The sequence below is a fragment of the Oryctolagus cuniculus genome, chromosome 4, assembly GCF_964237555.1.
Source record: "Oryctolagus cuniculus chromosome 4, mOryCun1.1, whole genome shotgun sequence".
In the NCBI taxonomy this organism is placed as follows: domain Eukaryota; kingdom Metazoa; phylum Chordata; class Mammalia; order Lagomorpha; family Leporidae; genus Oryctolagus; species Oryctolagus cuniculus.
Window position 1 is genome coordinate 79754974 of NC_091435.1, and position 18478 is coordinate 79773451.

The window sequence follows — 18478 nt, forward strand, 5'->3', positions numbered from 1 at the left end:
CAGCTCTCTGCTATGGCCTGGGAAAGTAGCAGAAGATGGCCCAAGTGCTTGGGCCCCTGCACTTGCATGAGAGACCTGGAAGAAGCTCCTGGCTCCTGGCTTCGGATCGGCACAGCTCCCGCCATTGCAGCCATTTGGGGAGTGAACCAGCGAATGGAAGACCTCTCTCTCTCTCTCTCTCTGCCTCTGTCTCTCTGTAAGTCTGCCTTTCAAATAAACAAATATTTAAAAAAAATTTTTTTTTGTCAGGCAGAGTTAGACAGTGAGAGAGAGACACACAGAGAGGGTTATAGACAGTAAGAGAGAGACAGAAAGGTCTTCCTTCCGTTGGTTCACTCCCCAAATGGCTGCAATGGCAGGAGCTGTGCTGATCCGAAGCCAGGAACCAGGAGCTTCTTCCAGGTCTCTCATGTGAGTACAGGGACCCAAGCACTTGGGCCATCCTCCACTGCCCTCCCGGGCCACAGCAGAGAGCTGGACTGGAAGCGGAGCAACCGGGACAGAATCTGGCGCCTCATCCGGGACTAGAATCCGGGGTTCTGGCGCTGCAGGCGGAGGATTAGCCTAGTGAGCCACAGTGCCAGCCTCAAATAAATCTTTTTTAAAAAATCATAGTTAGACTTAAATGTGAAAGACAACAGGTACAGCTTTTAGAAACTAACAGAATATCTTTACGACCTCAAAGGCAAAGAAAGAATTTTTAAAATAGATATTAAATTTCCAACCATAGGTGAGAAGATTGATGCAATTGATTATTAAACTGAGAAAATGTTGGTTCATCAAAAGCATAAAACAAGCAAAACAAAACAAAACAAAACAAAACAAAAAAAAAAAAAACAAGGTATAGGGTGGAGAGAAGACATTTGTGATAATATAATTCATAAAGGATTAGCTCCAGAACACTTGAACGTCAATGGGACAACCACATTCAAAAAGTGGGTCAAACATTTGAACTGCAATTTTTTTCAAAGAAAAATATATAAGTGACTAAGAAACATATGCAGCTATGCTCAAGCTTATCAATCAGGTAAATGCAAGTTACAACCACAATGAGATGCCATCAAGCCAGCATCCACACTGGCTGAAGTTAAAGTTTGATAGCATCGTGTGTTGGCGTAGGCTGCTGGTGGAGAATTGGTACGTCCGCTTGGCAAGACAGTGTGGCATTGTCTAGGGAAATTAAAGATACACTTATCCTTTGACTGACTGTTCTACTGCCAGGCAGACATGCTTAAAGCCTTCCTGGGCTCTTCAAAGCAGCCTTGTTCATCCCAGGCCTGCACTGCAGGCAGTAGGTGCTGTCTACAGTGGAATCAGTAAGCCGGCCAATCCTGGTAAACTCTTACTGTGGGATGCTCTGCAGTAATGCGAATTTCAGCTCTACTCAACAACAACATGTGTGAATCTCGTACACACACTAGTGAGTGATGGAAGTGAGGCACAAACGAACATAACCAGCGTGATTCATTCACCTAAAACTCAGAATCAGGCTAAGTGAAATGATACTGCACAGGGATAGATACACAGGTATATAGGACACTGTATAGGAAAGCAAAGAAATGATATCACAAATGTCAGGATAGCGGGCCCTTTCGGTGGGGAGAGCATAGTGCTTGGCCCCGGCAGGGTCAGGACAGGGGAGGCGGAGGAGTCCTCGCAGTATTGGAAACGTTATGTGGGCTATGTGGTTATGTGGGTTTTACTCCCTGATGACTCATTAACGTGTATAGCTACACTTTGAGTACTTTCTGCATGTTGGTTGTGTTTCATAATCAGCCTGTTTTAGAAGACAGGAATGCTAAGCCACAGGGAGAGGCAGGGGCCTGTTAGCCAAGAAAGCACATGGTAGTCATTGTTCTTGGTGATGTTCTTAAGTTAGGGGTGGTTCCCAGGTGCTAATTGTTAGACTTATCACTTACATACACTTTATTTTATTTATTTATTTTTTTTTGACAGGCGGAGTGGACAATGAGAGAGAGAGAGAGAGAGAAAGGTCTTCCTTTTGCTGTTGGTTCACCCTCCAATGGCCGCCGCAGCCAGTGCGCTGCAACCGGCGCACAGCGCCTATTCGATGGCAGGAGCCAGGTACTTATCCTGGTCTTGAATGGGGTGCAGGGCCCAAGCACTTGGGCCATCCTCCACTGCACTCCCGAGCCACAGCAGAGAGCTGGCCTGGAAGAGGGGCAACCGGGACAGAATCCGGCGCCCCGACCGGGACTAGAACCCGGTGTGCCAGCCCCGCAAGGCGGAGGATTAGCCTAGTGAGCCGCGGCGCCGGCTCTTACATACACTTTATATGCTAAACATACACTTGTGCTGTATAATAAAAAAAATTTTTTAAAGACTTATTTTATTTGAAAGAGTTACAGAGAGAGGTAGAGACACAGAGAGAGGTCTTCCATTTGCTGGTTCACTCCCCAGATGGTTGCCAATGGCTGGAGCGGCACTGACCCAAAGCCAGGAGCCAGGGCTTCTTCCAGGTCTCCCACGTGGGGGCAGGGGCCCAAGGACTTGGACCATCTTCTACTGCTTTCCCAGGCCATAGCATAGAGCTGGATCCGAAGAGGAGCAGCCAGGACTAGAACCAGTGCCCATATGGGATGCTGGCACTTCAGGCCAGGGCTTCAACCCATTGCGCCACAGCGCCAGCCCCAAGTTGTATAATAAATTAGAAGAAGAATCCCGAGAGCAGGAAGTAGGGTAATCTGTATCAGGGCTGCTATCTGGGAAATTGTGTTAGTCAATCAGTATAATAAAGACCCTTGGGGCCAAGTTCACTGGCACTTCACTGTAAGGGAAGCCCTGTTGATGGACAGATTTTGTGACCCCATGAGGGTACTTCAAAAGCTTGTGGAAAATGTAATTAAATTATATGAAAGTTCATTTGGCACAAAAGAAACGTTGAAATTCGTGTGTATGAGGGGGTTTGTGAACATCTCAGGAGGAATGTGTATTAAGAAAAATCTATACATGGATTTCAAAATTTTTGGTACCAAAATGAACTTATATTTAATTTCATTTTCCGTGGACTTTTGAAGCACCTTTATAGATGGTAAGACTATATAAAAAGCAAAGCCCTGAGCTGTTGATCTCGAAAGTCAGGACAGTGGAGAGTTTTGGAACAGAGGTGGGCACTCCTCTTCCTCATCGCTTCGTCTCCATAGAAAAAGCAATGTCTGCGCAAAGCTTTTGTGCTCATCAGATGTCCAGGTTCCTAAACAACGGAGACCAGCTGGCTAGTTAGAGAGAGAAGGAGTTTACGGGAAGGACATTGGGTGGCTCACAAAATGGATGGAAAAACTGCAGAATGAGGTTTGGAGCACTGCCGGAAGCCATGAGAGATCAGGCTGTCAGAAATAGAGCCTAAATCAATACACAGGAAGCGTCTGGTTAGCATCCAAGGGCTTCTGTCGTTGGCACATCTACTTCAAGACATCAGTGCTGCCCTTGTTGCTTCTTCTGCCACCCCTGGAAGATTCTGAATGGCCCACCTGCTTCTCCATGTTACCTCAGAGTCCAGGTCGTGGGTAGGAACACGCGATTGAAGGTTCCGTGCCCACATTCCAGAGATGAGGGAGCTGGGAGAGGGGCTATTTGACCACACCAGAGCCCCTTTATTGGAATTCTCTCTAGATAGAGTGTTTGCATACTGAGAGGCCAAAACTGAAAAATATCTGTCACAAGGCATTTAAGAAATAAACGCATCCAGCTTCTGCTAGAGACGGAGATGGGAAAAAAGTAATATGATTACTTAGGAGCCGCGAAATTCACTGGCCGTGTTTATCTTTGGAGACAAGATTTGTGCACAGGGTTACTGAATTGACAGCCAGGCCGCGTCTCCCTGCTGGCTTCTCTGTCTGTGACTGGGAGTGGGAGGTGGCGTGGCAGTCCCATCAGACCGTGATACAGGCCACGTAGCTACCTTCAGTTCAGGAAGGTGTGGAGTGACCCCAGCCCCGCCTCCTGCCTGGCCATTGTCAGGGAACCTCCAGGGAGATGTTTCTGGGTGCCTGACCAACTGTGGAGACAACTGTCGTTTGGAGTCCCATTTGGCCAGCGATGTAGTTTCTCCATCTTGCAAAACCCTCGAGTAAAGGCAGGGCTGGGTGATAGGATTCAGGCTGTGAATGCCACCTTGAACTTGCCATTAGCCAGCCCTCTGTGATGGTCAAAAATGGTTTGTCTGCTCCAAAACTGTTGGCACTGGATTGCACTGTGGCGGAATCGGGAAGTGGACCCTGGAAGGGGTGGCTGGGTTGTTAAGAGGAGCAGATGTGGGGAGTGGCTTGTTGTAAGCCAGCCCAGCCTCTCCTGCTCTCTCTTGGGCACACACCCTCTTTTCTTCCCACTTCTCCGCCCTGGGATGAGGCAGCCTGAGGCCCTCAGCTGGCAGTGCTGTCTGCTCCAGAACTGGGAGCTACACAAACTTCTTTCCTTTATAAGCTACCCGGTCTCGGGCATTCTGTTGTAGGAACGGAACATGGACTAAGACGCTCCTTAGGCTAGCCAGTGAGTGACATGCGGACATGGACGGTTCTATCAGATTCTTCTTTAGAGAATCTGCACCTGTGCAAACAGTCCTGAACAGATGGGGGGAGACAAGAGACTCTCGGGGAGAGGCTGTGAGGCAGTTGCCAAGGCACTGGACGAGTGTGCACCGTCAGCTTCGGGTCTTCGGTCTCCTTGACAAAAGTTACTGAACGCACCAGTGAAGTTCAATCACCTTCATGAACAAGTGCTGATGAAAACAACATTGATGCCCCCCCCCCCTTTGCTTATTCAAAATGCCAAAGACAGAAACGATTCTGTTGGCAGGGTAAGGACTGAGTATTCTTAAATTTTGCTACAGAAAGCCTGGATTGATATACTTTTTAGTAGGCAGCTTGGCAATACACACCAAAAGCTTAACACCACGTATGTCCTTCAACCCAGCAACTACACTTGGGAGTGATCGTAAAGAAAGAATTTAGGATGTGAAAACAAATTTAGTTATAAAAGCTCATCAAGGTTACTTGTAAGAGAAATGCTTCTGAATTGGAATTTCCCAATTATGGGATCGGACAATCCCAATGTCTGACAGTCCAGGCTGGTTAAATTATGATAGAGGCTTCAAGTGGCCTATTCATGCCTTAAAAATGGTCTTTGCAGGGATGGGCATTTGGCCAAGGGGTTAAGTTACCACTTGGGACACCCACATCCCGTATCAGAGAACCTGTTTGGAGTCCTGGCTCCTCCGCTTCTGATTCAGCTTCCTGCTAATGCGCAACCCGATAGGCAGCAGGTGACAGCTCACGCTGGGTCCCTGCCCCTCACGTGGGAGATCGGGATGGAGTTCTAGGCTCCTGGATGTTGTGGGCATTTGGGGAGTGAACCAGAAAATGGAATATCTTTCTCTTTCTGCCTTTGAAATAAAATGAAAAATTTTTTATTTTAAAAATGGCTTTGCAGCTTACATTAAAATGACTCAGCAAAAATAGCACATGTCTGTGTGTAATAGAGAGTGAGTGCTAGCATGAGGGAGAACTTGTGAGCAAAGAGCAAATGGGGCAATACGATGTCAGAAACTATGAAGAGTCTGGTATTCTTTGCTCTATTTGCAGGTGTTAAGTTAGTTCAAGGGAACTTCAAAAACTTCATGAAAAATGCAATTCAAAGATAAAAATGTATTTGCCTGCAAAGCATTTGGAAATTTATACTATATATTGTTTTCCATAACACGCATTTTCTGTGAGTTTTCTGAAGACTCGTCATGTAGATGTATGATATGTATGTATGGGAAATGTACACTATGACTATGTAATAGGCAGTTAATAATACAGGGTTTCTGCATACAAAATGAAGTCTCTGGCCGGAAACTAAAACGGTTCATCACTCTCAGCAAAAGCAGCAGCCAGAGCGACATCGTGTGTTGGTTCCAGCCCCCGCCACACCAGGGCCAGACGATGAGGACCCAATGCAATCCGCACGGTCCGCAGGGCGCATTCCCAGAGAGGGATCCAGAAACTGTGATCCCCCCGTGAGGGGCCGCCTAGCCACCCCCCACGCCAGAGGGAGAGAAGCCTGGTCTTTCTCCTGGAAGGGAAGCAAGGCTTCTCCAGGAGGGGAGGGAGAGCTCTTTAAGTACTGATGCCATCACCCACTACCTCCCAGGTGTATGAGCAGGAAGCTGGATCACAAGTGTGGCGTAGCTGGGATTTAAATTAGGCATTCATGACATGGGATGTGGTTGTCCCAAGCAGTGGCTTAACAAGCTGCACCACAACACACACCCCTGTACCCAGGAAATTCAACATTGATACAATGCTATCATTTAATATATAATCATATTCTAATTCTAAATGCAATTTTTTTCTGAATGTTTTTTAAAAATTTTATGAACTTAGTATTTTATTTGAAAGGCACAGACAGAGAGAGACAGACAGACAGACACACAGAGGCAGAGAGAGAGAGCTTCTATCTGCTTATTCATTCCCCAAATTCTTTCAACAGCTGGGGCTGGGCCAGACCGAAGCCAGGAGCTTATAACTCAATCTGGGTCTCCCATGTAGATAACAGGGATCCAAGCCTTTGAGCCATCACCGGCTGCCTGCCAGGGTGCACATTAACAGAAAGCTGAAGTTGGCAGCAGAGCCAGAACTTGAACCCAGGTACTCCAGTATGGGATGTGGCATCTTAACCACCCCACCCAATGTTGTACCTGAGCGAGTGCACACACAGGAGCACCACACACTGATAGAACTGGATGGCCCTTTATTGCCAGCGGTGGAGAGCAGGCTCCTGCCCTAAAGAACTCTCAACCTTGAAGCCCCAAGCAACAGGGTTTACAAAGGCAAAACCCACAAAAATGGGAGGGGGAATACATGGTTACTAGGGTCAAGCTAGCCTAAAGCCTATACAAAACTATTGTCAATTATAACCTTAACAATACCAGTTACAGTCTTAATTTCAATTATAATCTTGACATTAATCCAGGTATTAGACATAGACAAATTACAATCTTATCATTAATCCAGGTACAGCCTCTCTATTTTTAAGCTTGAGAGATCATGCTAGGGGCTTTCTATGCTTTGCCAAGTGTGATGTGTGATGCATTTGCCAAGTGTGACACAGTGGGCTGCTATTGTCTGAGTACTTTAGGTCATAGTTTCAGACCACAGTCTCCGGGGGGGGGGGGGTGGGGGGTGTTTCAAGATGGAGTCTCTGGTGCTCCAAAATGGAGTCTCTACCGTCAAGGTGTTACTTCACAAATGCCTGCCAGTTTTTCTGAATATTTTCCATTCTGTTGGTTGAACCCACAGATGCTGAACCCATGGATGCAGACGGCAACTGAACTTAAACTGCCCTTCGAGAGGGAAAGGCAAGTGGATGAGAGAAAAATAAAGATATTAAGAGACAGCATGGGGGGAAGTAAAAAGGAACTTGGGAGAAGAGATAGGTCTGGGGAAGTTTATCACGTGAAAAGCTGATGGATATAAACGTCCTATCCTCCTCCCATACAAAATCGACACACCTTTGATGTTTTGGTGTGAGTGGGCTCTTCAGTGGGGAAGCTCCAGAAAGGGAGGAGCAGACAACAATGCTGTGGGGAGCACTTGGGGTGCTGCCTGGGCTCCTCAAGCTTGCACGTGCATGTGTAGGGTTCAGTCATCACCTGCCATAGTGGTCCTTGAGCTCTGAAAAGTGACTGAAGACTCCAGTGAGCTTCATTCATAAAGACTCCAGTGAGTTTCATTCACATGGCCCATAACTATTTGATACATACCATTTTTTATTTATTTTTATTTTTTTATTTTTATTTTTTTGACAGGCAGAGTGGACAGTAAGAGAGGGACAGAGAGAAAGGTCTTCCTTTTGCCATTGGTTCACCCTCCAATAGCCGCCGTGGGCGGTGCGCTGCAGCCGGCGCACTGCAGCCGGCGCACCACGCTAATCCAAAGGCAGGAGCCAGGTGCTTCTCCTGGTCTCCCATGGGGTGCAGGGCCCAAGGACTTGGGCCATCCTCCACTGCACTCCCTGGCCACAGCAGAGAGCTGGCCTGGAAGAGGGGCAACCGGGACAGAATCCGGTGCCCCGACCAGGACTAGAACCCGGTGTGCCAGCGCTGCTAGGCGCAGGATTAGCTTGTTGAGCCATGGCGCTGGCCCGATACATACCATTTTAATAGTTGGAACTGAAAAGGCATTTTAAATCCCCAGAACATACGAGGATAACCTCTCAGAATGATGACATCACACAGCAGGTGGCATTCTAGAAGACTCCCCTCTATATTTGTAGGTGAAACCTGGCCAAAAAAGGGGGGAACATGGCAAGGCAGCATCACTACGATAACACTGCTGACTTCGTGTCCCCTGGGATGGTCTGGGGGAGCTCCAGCAGGCCCAAGCCAGGCTTTGAGAACCACTGAGCTGGAGGCGAGCCCTGACTTCTGCCCCTGCTGTTTCCTCTGCTCCCACACCCACCCTGTTGCTTGCTCATTGGCTCTCTTTCGATCCTCTGATCTCTTCTTGCCTTTTGTTCATTGTCCTTTTCTTCTTCCTTCTGGAGGACTTCTATAATTTGCCTTACAACCTATTTCTTTTCTTTTCTTTTTTTTTTATTTTTTTGACAGGCAGAGTGGACAGTGAGAGAGGGAGACAGAGAGAAAGGTCTTCCTTTGCCGTTGGTTCACCCTCCAATGGCCGCTGCGGCCGGTGCGCTGCAGCCGGCGCACCGTGCTGATCCGATGGCAGGAGCCAGGTGCTTTTCCTGGTCTCCCATGGGGTGCAGGGCCCAAGGACTTGGGCCATCCTCCACTGCACTCCCTGGCCACAGCAGAGAGCTGGCCTGGAAGAGGGGCAACAGGGACAGAATCCGGTGCCCCGACCGGGACAAGAACCCAGTGTGCCGGCCCCGCAGGCGGAGGATTAGCCTAGTGAGCCGCGGCGCCAGCCACAACCTATTTCTTATCTTTTTTAAAGATGTATTTAGTTGAAAGAGCTACAGAGAGAGATCTTCCATCTGTTGGTTCACTCCCCAGAGGGCCACAATGGCCAGGGCTGGGCAGTTTGAAGCCAGGAGCTTCATTCAGGTCTCCCACATGGGCACAGGGGCCCAAACACTTGGGTCACCTTCTGCTGCTTTCCCAGGCTATCAGCAGGGAACTGGATCGGAGAGACATGAACCAGCCACCATATGGGATACCGCTTCACAGGTGCAGCTTTATCTGCTACACCACATCACTGGCCCCTCAACCTAAATCTTTGAATGCTTATTTAATTTATTTTTTATAAACAGCATCCTGTTTTTGTTTCAATATTGCTTGAAAATGAATCTTGTTAATTCAAATTTTTGATGAACGTCTGAAGTCCCCTTGTACTTCTTCCAAGCTCTTTTTCATGCTGGCTGTGTTCTTTGTCTTTGGTTTCGGAGCCTTTCCTCAAATATCTGGTGGTATTTGGCTGTTTGCTTATATTTAAGAATGAGGCACTGAGAAGGGTGGCTGTGTCAGGAGGGGCCTGTAGACTGTGGCCTGGCCGTAGGGTGCTCAGGTCATGTGAATGACCTTGGCACCATCAGACAATCGTCATGTGCAGACCATCGTCATGTGCAGAATTCAGATGGATATCATTTCAACATCCATTGGGGTGTGGCCTTACCAGAAAAAAAGGATATGAAAACATTTGGGGGATTGTACCAAGGCCAACAAGGTTTCAACAGACTGCATAAAAATCCTAAAGATCCAGTGGAATGGCCACAAGTATCTTTAGAGGTGGCTAAAGAACTAAAAAAAAAAATAAAATAAAAAAGTGTGAAACCAATGAATTTCAACTTATTTGGGGGTATTGACTTCCAGGAATAAAGGAACATTTAGTACTTGAACCCAAGGACAGGATTTTAGGGTCCAAAACACAACTATAGAAGGACCTTGGTAATGAGTCTGCCAGCTCCCAGTCTCAAGTTCAGTTAGTCTCCTGCTAAAGAGCAAACTCTGCCAGCTGAGAGGTAATGGTGCCCCAGGTGGGAAGGTAATGCTCCCTCAAGTAAACAGATTAAAAAAATTATTTGCGAGGCAGAAGGAGACAGAGTATCTATTTGCTGATTCACACTCCGAATGCCTGCAGCCCTCGGTCAAAGCCAGGAGCTGGACCTGCAATCCAGGACCCAGTGATCTGAGCCATCACTGCTGTCTCCCAGGATCTCCAATGGGGGGGGGGGAGCTGGAGCCAGCACTGGGGTGGGGATTGAACCCCAATGCTTTGAGTGGGCCACAGGTGTCTCAATCAGCAGCCCAAACATCCACCCCAACAACTTTAACTTTACAAAATGTAGAACATTTAAAAAAAAAAGATTTATTTTATTTATATGAAAGAGTTACATGGAGAGGTAGAACCAGAGAGAGAAATCTTCCATCTGCTGGCTCACTCACCAGATGGCTGCAACGGCCAGAGCTGGGCTCATCTGAAGCCAGGAGCCGGGAGCTTCCTCCCAGTCTCCCAGGCAGGTGCAGGGGCCCAAGCAGTTTGGCCATCTTCTACTGCTTTCCCAGGCTGGGGCTCTAACCCGCTATGCCAACCCACAAAATGGTTAACTTAGTGAAGGCATGAAGTATATAAAATCTATGATAAATGTTAGTAAAATTCTTATTTTTAATTATTTCTAATGTTTAAGAAATGTAGGTACATTAGAGAAACAGGTTAGCCTCTGATTCCAATTTAAAGTGTAAATTGTGTAACTGATGTGTTTTTCAAACTTTAACTCTTACCAAAGTCATAGCAGCACTAGACCATTTGGTGGAAATTAAGCCCTCCTCTTTATAGACTCATTTATGAGACTTGCTTTAGGAAGGTGTTTGTGAAGCACTTTGCTTAGAAGTTTGGTCATAAGACAACAAAAGAACTTAGAATGAAAATGAAAGGAGCTCGTTATGTTTCTGAAAGCAGTTTTTAAATGTTTAAGGGAATTCATAAGCTGCTAAAAGTCTTCTTAAAAGTATTAAATTTGGGGGGCCGGCACTGTGGTGCAGTAGGTTAATCCTCTGCTTGCGGCGCCGGCATCCCATATGGACGCCTGGTTCTAGTCCCAGCTGCTCCTCTTCCAATGCAGCTCTCTGCTGTCGCCTGGGAAAGCAGCGGAGGATGGCCCAAGTGCTTGGGCCCCTGTACCCACGTGGGAGACCTGGAAGAACCTTCTGTTGTTGCGGCCATTTGGAGAGTGAACCAACGGAAGGAAGACCTTTCTCTCTGTCTCTCCCTCTCACTGTCTGTAACTCTACCTCTCAAATAAATAAATCTTTAAAAAAAGTATTAAATTTTGGTAGATTTATAAATCTACAAAATCAGATCTGGAAATTGAATTCAAAAGCTTAAGGAAAAACTAATTTATTTTATTTACAATAAATACAATATTAATTTTAAAATGGAGAATGCTCTCTGAACAATCTTTTTTTATATGCACAAAATCTCCCTTGACTACATAAAATATCCTCACTGACAATTTGATAAAAATAGGATTTTTTTTTTAAGATTTACTTATTTATTTGAAAGGCAGAGTTACAGAGAGGCAGAGAGAGAGAGAGAGAGAGAAAGTCTTCCATCTGCTGTCTTAATCCCAGTGGCAGCCAGGAGCCAGGAGCTTCTTCCAAGTCTCCCACATGGGTCAGGGGCCATCCTCCACTGCTTTCCCAGGCCATAGCAGAGAGCTGATTGGAAGCGGAGCAGCCGGGGCTCAAATCCACACCCATATGGTGTGCCATTGCTGCAGGCCCCAGCGGCTTTACCGGCTATGCCACAGCGCTGGCCTCAAGAGAGTAGGAATGTTTTAGGACGAGAGTATCTGGGGGGTCCTTTGTTTGGACTGCTCAATTCCCCAGGAAAACCCCGCCCCTTCCTGGCCTCACCCCGGCAGGGCTGGCTCCCCGGGGCAGCCTGTGCCGTCGCTCAGGGCAATACAGCTCACACGGATCTCAGACTCAGTTTCGTGATGTTACTGCTGTCTTTAACATTTAATAGCTTCATGTCACAAGGGCTCCACATGTCCATTTTGCACAGGGTCCTGCACACTCTACAGCCAGCCTTGCCTGGTGGCCAGACACCTGGTGGCCCTGCAATGGGAGAGGAGTGGGGTCTCCGGGTTTGCCATGCGGCCTTTCCCGGATCCCTGCGTTTCTGAGCTGCCTCCCTCCCACCCTCCGCTGTCCTGTTGCCCACCAGTGCGGGCAGCTCCAGGTCCCTTCACCTGGCAGGACTTGGAGAGGGACGGTCAGCTGGCCATACAAGGTGGGTGGGAGTGTCCTGTTCCCCTGCTTTTACTAGTTCTCTGGCAGGAATGACCTTGTAGTTCTGAGGCTTTCTAACCCTGCAGACGCTTGCAGAGTAGAACAAGTTGAAAGTTAAACTTAATGACCTGTTAAGTGGTACCAAGATTTTGTTGACATCTCAAGTCTACTGTGTCAAAAGGCAAAATCATGACCGTTTGGCTGAAAGATCTTAATTGACCTTATTTTCAGTTCCAGGGTCAGCCAACACTTCATTCACAAAATAGGGCAACCGTTCAACAGGCCAAGCAGAGGAGGTTGGTTTTATAGGTAAGGACAGGGCTAAAGACAGAGGAAATAAAACAAACAGCAGCCTGGTCATTTCCAAGTTACTTTTCCTGTAAGACAGGACAGGGAGGCTGAACAAAAGAAAAATAACTGGTTAGTTAACACCAGGGCGCTCCGGGTGAGCTTCCGTGTGTGAGGATCAAGGCCGAAGTTCGTTACTGTGCCCACTGACACTGGCCTGCTGACACCCGCTGACAATGGCCTGCTGAAGAAATGTAGCTGTTCTCTCTCTAATCCAGACCCCCAGGGCCAGGTAAACAACATGTTCATCATGGTGGTGTGGGTGATTGCAGTCTGATTATTAGCCTGCTGTGTGCAGGAGCTTAATTGGCTGTTCTTTATCTCCTCTCTCATTCCTTACCCTGTGAGTGTATGCCTTTTGTTCCTTTACTTTCATTTTAGCAAGGTTTAGGGGCGATGGGAAGTAATGCAGGTTTTCAATCTGCCATGCCCGTCCAGTACTCTCCAGTTGGACTCCATACAAACAACTACTCCTCCTTGCACTCAGTTTTTGTTGCTTTGGGTAATAATGAAGTTATGTGATTACGATAAGTGACATAAACAAACTTAGAAACAACTCACTGGGGCTGGTGCTGTGGCGTAGTGGGTAAAGCCGCTGCCTGTGACACCGACATCCCATATGGGTGCTGGTTCAATTCCCCACTGTTCCACCTCTCTGATCTAGCTCCCTGCTAATGCACCTGGGAAAGGCATGGGGGAAGATGGCCCAAGTGCTTGGGCCCTGCTCCCACATGGGAGACTTGGAAGAAGCTCCTGGCTCTCTGCTTCAGCCTGGCCCAGCTCTAGCCGTTGCAGCCATTCGGGGAGTGAACCAGGGATGGAAGATCTCTCTCTGTCTCTGTCTCTATCTCTCTGTAACTGTGTCTTTCTATAAATAAAAACAATTCTTTTTTTTAGAAAAAGTATTAAACAAAGAACAACTATTGTCTTGGTAGAAACAGACATATGTAGGCATCAGTTAGTTTATTTTACAGAGGGGATGGATATTGTGGTTAAGCCAGGCAGTCAGATAAAGGGTGATTAGTTAACTGAACTTTGACTTAACAAAAACAAATGTAAGAGGATGAAGTGTTGCAAGCCTGAGTGATCTGGCTTCTTGGACAACCAGTTTTATGTCAGGGACGCTGGTCTGTCTTTAAAATGCCTTTAGCAAGCAAATGCCTGTCCAGGGTCAGGCGCTCTTCTACACTGTGACATGGGCACTATGAATGTGTGCACACTGACTGGATTGTGGATCCTGTGTGTTCTAATTCAGCAGTCTCCTCTGTTTTTGATCTCTTAGTTGGACTACTGATCTGCCTTTTTTTTTTTTTTTTTAACATTCATTTCTTTATTTGAAAAGACAGAAGAGTACCTGCAACAGCCAGGGGTGGGCCAGGCTGAAACCAGGAGCCCAGAACTCCAGCCGGGTCTCACACGGGTGGCAGGAACTCGAGCTCTCGGGCCGTCTTCTGTTGCCTTCCAGGCGCACCAGCAGGCAGCTGGATCAGAAGCACAGAGCAGCAGAGACTCAGGCCAGCACTCCCACCTTTCTGACCTGCTTTGACCTTGAAGACCTTGGTGTGCTCTGCGAGTTTCTGCCTTATGTTCCCTTGAGGCTCCCTTCGTAGGCACCTGTTCCTCCAGTCTCTAGCCTTTGGGGAAACTCTTCAGGGGAAAATGATTTGTGCTCCTATTGACGTCTTCCTATACAGGAAGTTAGTTTTGGTTTCTCTGCTCTCAGTCAGTTGCTTTCCAATTTTCAAAATTCTGATTTTTTTATAATTTTCAATAAGAGAATTTGTCTTTATTTTTGAAGGGTTTATAACTTTTTAAAAAAGGTTTATTTATTTATTTGAAAGTCAGAATTAGAGAGAGAGAGAGGTCTTCCATCCGCTGGTTCACTCCCCAGATGGCCATGATGGCTGGAGCTGTGTCAATCCAGAGCCAGGAGCCAGGAGCTTCCTCTGGGTCTCCCACGGGTGCGGGGGCCCAAGGACTTGGGCCATCTTCTAACTGCTTTCCCAGACAATAGCAGAGAGCCAGATTGGAAGAGGAGCGCCCAGGACTAGAACTGGCACCGCTATGGAATGCTGGTGCCACAGGCAGAGGGTTAACCTACTGTGCCGCAGCGCCGGCCCCTAGCTTCCAGTTTCTTAAACCCTTAATATCTTGCTTCCCAGGACACAGGAGCCCCTGATTGGATTTTCCAGGACCATCTGAAGAAGTTACCTACTCAGGCTTTCCCTAGGACTGCCTAGCAGGGCCCTGTTTGTTCTGTGGTTAATATGCACTCAGAAACAAATCACTGTGAAATATCTTGTAAATAGCCATTAAAAGTTAGAGAGGCCGGTGCCGCGGCTCACTAGACTAATTCTCCGCCTAGCGGCGCCGGCACACCGGGTTCTAGTCCCGGTCAGGGCGCCGGATTCTGTCCCAGTTGCCCCTCTTCCAGGCCAGCTCTCTGCTGTGGCCTGGGAGTGCAGTGGAGGATGGCCCAAGTGGTTGGGCCCTGCACCCCATGGGAGACCAGGAGAAGCACCTGGCTCCTGGCTTCGGATCAGCGCGGTGTGCCGGCCGCAGCGCGCCGGCCGCGGCGGCCATTGGAGGGTGAACCAACGGCAAAGGAAGACCTTTCTCTCTGTCTCTCTCTCTCACTGTCCACTCTGCCTGTCAAAAAAAAAAAAAAAAAAAAAAAAAAAAAGCCAAACTGAGGAATTTCCTATTAACGGAAATTAGATTTATAAAACCAGATGAGCTTTTTTTCCTTTGGCTATGAAGAAGGGAGTATTTGGGGCCTGGGAATTAAAGCTGTTCCTTAGAACAAGAGGGCAGTTGTACCAACTCCTAAATTCACAGCAAGTATCTTTCGTACAATCACAACAGGCACTTTCACTTTCAAAGATCCTTTTGGAGAAATAAGTAAAACTGAAATCCATCTGTCGTTAGTACATAACCTTTTCGTGTATTTGCTTTGTTTCTGAAGTGTAATCAGTTCTTTGAGGCTAGAGACTTTTGTTTTTGTTTCTAAGATTTATTTATTTATTTTGAAAGTCAGCGTTAGAGAGAGACAGAGAGAGAGAGAGAGAGAAATTGATTTCCAACTGCTGGTTCACTACCCAGATGGCTGCAACAGCCAGCATTGGGTCAGGCTGAAACCAGGAGCCATGAGCTTCATTTGGGTTTCCCACATGAGTAGCAGGGGCCCGAGCACTTGGGCCATCTTCTGCTGTCTTTCCCAGGCACATTAACAGGGAGCTGGGTCGGAAGTGGAGCGGCTGCTTGCCTCGCTCCTTGCAGCATCAGTCTTTGGTTCCCCATGGGATGCTCCTCTATCTCAAGGAGCTCCAAGTGCCAAAGATGCTCATGTCACAAGTGATCTGATAGTTGCTTGTGAATGGCACATCTGTCTAGATTGCAAGGGGAGAAGCACAGACCTGGCTATTTTACGTTGATTAAAGCAGTGAAAACTGACATGTGAATATAAATAATGAATTCAGAGTACCTGAGTATCGAGTCTCTCTTACCCCGGACAACTGATGAACCTACGCACCCTACTCTCCAGCCTGATTTCACACAACTCTGAAGTTTTAATTTCACAATGACATGAAAGGGGATATGCATAGTTAATGCAAAATTTGGAACTTCTCTTTTCCTCTTGGTCCATCTAGAATAGAGCTCTGGGCTAGAACTTCACGGGAAGTTCTAATCTGTGCTACCCAGCAGTAGCTCCCGGTTACGTGTGACTCCTGAGCACTTACCTTGTGTCTCGTGCAACTGAGAGACTGAATTTTTAACTGTCCTTCTTACTTTAAGTCACCACTTGGATGAGTTAACTCATAGTGGTCAGCACAGATCTAGAAAATGGTGGTGACCTTGCCTCGGGACAGTCTAGGTTATGTTGCGGCCACAAAGCACACAAAAGCCTTGGTGGTTTATAAAAAGAAAGGCTTGTTCCTTGCTTGTGCTCTGTGTCCATTTGGGGCTGGCTGAGATCCAGGGGCATAGAGCAGCCACTGTCTGACGTATTGCCAGTCATTATGGAGAGTTTGACACCAGCACTTTATAAACTGCCCTGGCTCAGAGGGGACAAGCATCACTTCTGCTCAAGGCTGTCACCCTCCACCAGGAGCTCCAAGCCCCACCTCACCAGGGAGCCAGGGCTGAAGTCCTGTGTCCCAGGGGACAGTCCCCCTCACTCCAACACAAATAAGCTTCTCTTTTATATGCAGAGAAGGAGGGGCTGGGGACAAAGGAAGTGGCACTCTTTGTGCAGAACTGAGTTTCTCAGGAATTCAATTCTCCATCACCTCCCTGATGCTCGTTAGCACAGATTTATCAAAAGCCGGTGGGATGAGATGCAAAAAGCCATCTCAATCATTTTCATACAAAGAACAAGACAGTCTTTCCAGAAACAAAGTCAGAAGTCTTTTAGTTACACAGAGAAACATCCTTTAAATGAAGATCTGACGTGTCAAGAAGGATCAGTTGGCTTTTTTTTTTTTATGTTTGGGGGTGAAAATAAATTGGAAGAGTCTGTTTGTTATTTTACCTAGTGCAGAATATATATTGTGCATTTTTCACTAAAAAGGGATACAAAGTCTTGAAATTTAAATACAACACATTCCTCGCTAGGAACATCTGTAGAGTGTGATAGTCTTAAAAATAGGATAAAAGGGGCTGGCATTGTGGCATAGCAGGTAAAGCTGCCACCTGGGACGCCAACATCCCATATGGGTGCCAGTTCAAATCCCGGCTGCTCAACTTTCAACCCAGCTCCCTGCTAATGCACCCAGGAAAAGCAGCAGAAGATGGCCCAAGTGCTTGGGCCCCTGCCACTCATATGGGAGACCTGGAAGGAGCTCCTGGCTACTGGCTTTGATTTGACTCGGCCCTGCCGGTTGCAGCCACTTGAGGAGTGAACCAGTGGCTGGAAGATCTCTCTGTCTCTCCTCTCTCTAACTCTGACTTTCAAATAAGTAAATAAATAAATCTAAATTCTAAATATTAACTGGATGCAGGATCATTTTTTTCCAGATTACACTGTAGAACTACAGAATCATCTAGTCTAATATTTAACAGCATGTCTTGAATTCTTTCTAGAATTTATAAAGTCTCTGTCTGATGACAGAAGCACTGGCGTCCCATGTGGGCACCAGTTCGAGACTGGCTGCTCCTCTTCTGATCCGGCTCTCTGCTATGTCCTGGGAGGGCAGTGGAAGATGGCCCAGGTCCTTGGGCCCCTGCACCCGTGTGGAGACCCAGAAGAAGCTCCTGGCTCCTGGCTTCGGATTGGTGCAGCTCTGGCCACTGCAGTCAGTTGGGGAGTGAACCATCGGATGGAAGACCTCTCTCTCTCTCTCTCTCTGCCTCTCCACTCTCTGTGTAACTCTAACTTTCAAATAAATAAATACATCTTTTAAAAAATAGAATATCTAAAATCTCATTTGGATATCCCAGGACGTGAGGAACTCCCAGTCTGGTATCGGGTAACAGACTTCTGTAAAGCAGTGGTGACGGTTTCCGGATACAAACGCTTTGGTATTAACACAGGGAAAACACTGACAGCCAGGAATAAATTACATCAGTGTCACCAATTCAAACCAAGCCCTGGTAATATTAAGGACAATGCACATTTACATGGGGCTGAGCAATAAGATAAATTCTTAAAGGCTTTTGTAGAGCCAAAAGAAACATATTGAGACACTAATCAGTGTCTCCCCATTCACACCCTTGCTAAGAGGATCTGCCCCCAACTCTAGCTCCTGCCGCCCCCTTTTGCCTCAAGGCTGATATCCAGCCTTGATGCACAAACACTGAAACCCAGGGCAGGTATTCAGTGTAGCAGTTAAGATTGTGACTGTGTCACCTGTTAAAAAAAAAAAACAAAAAAAAAAC

At 47.1% G+C, this 18478-nt stretch overlaps 1 long non-coding RNA gene across 1 annotated transcript; it reads left to right on the top strand.

The window, feature by feature from the left end:
• Window positions 1-12401: 12401 nt before the first annotated feature.
• On the top strand, window positions 12402-18007 carry LOC138849299 (uncharacterized). The gene is made up of 2 exons (XR_011387943.1): window positions 12402-12833; window positions 17684-18007. It is a non-coding gene; the product is annotated as an uncharacterized lncRNA (long non-coding RNA).
• Window positions 18008-18478: the final 471 nt, after the last annotated feature.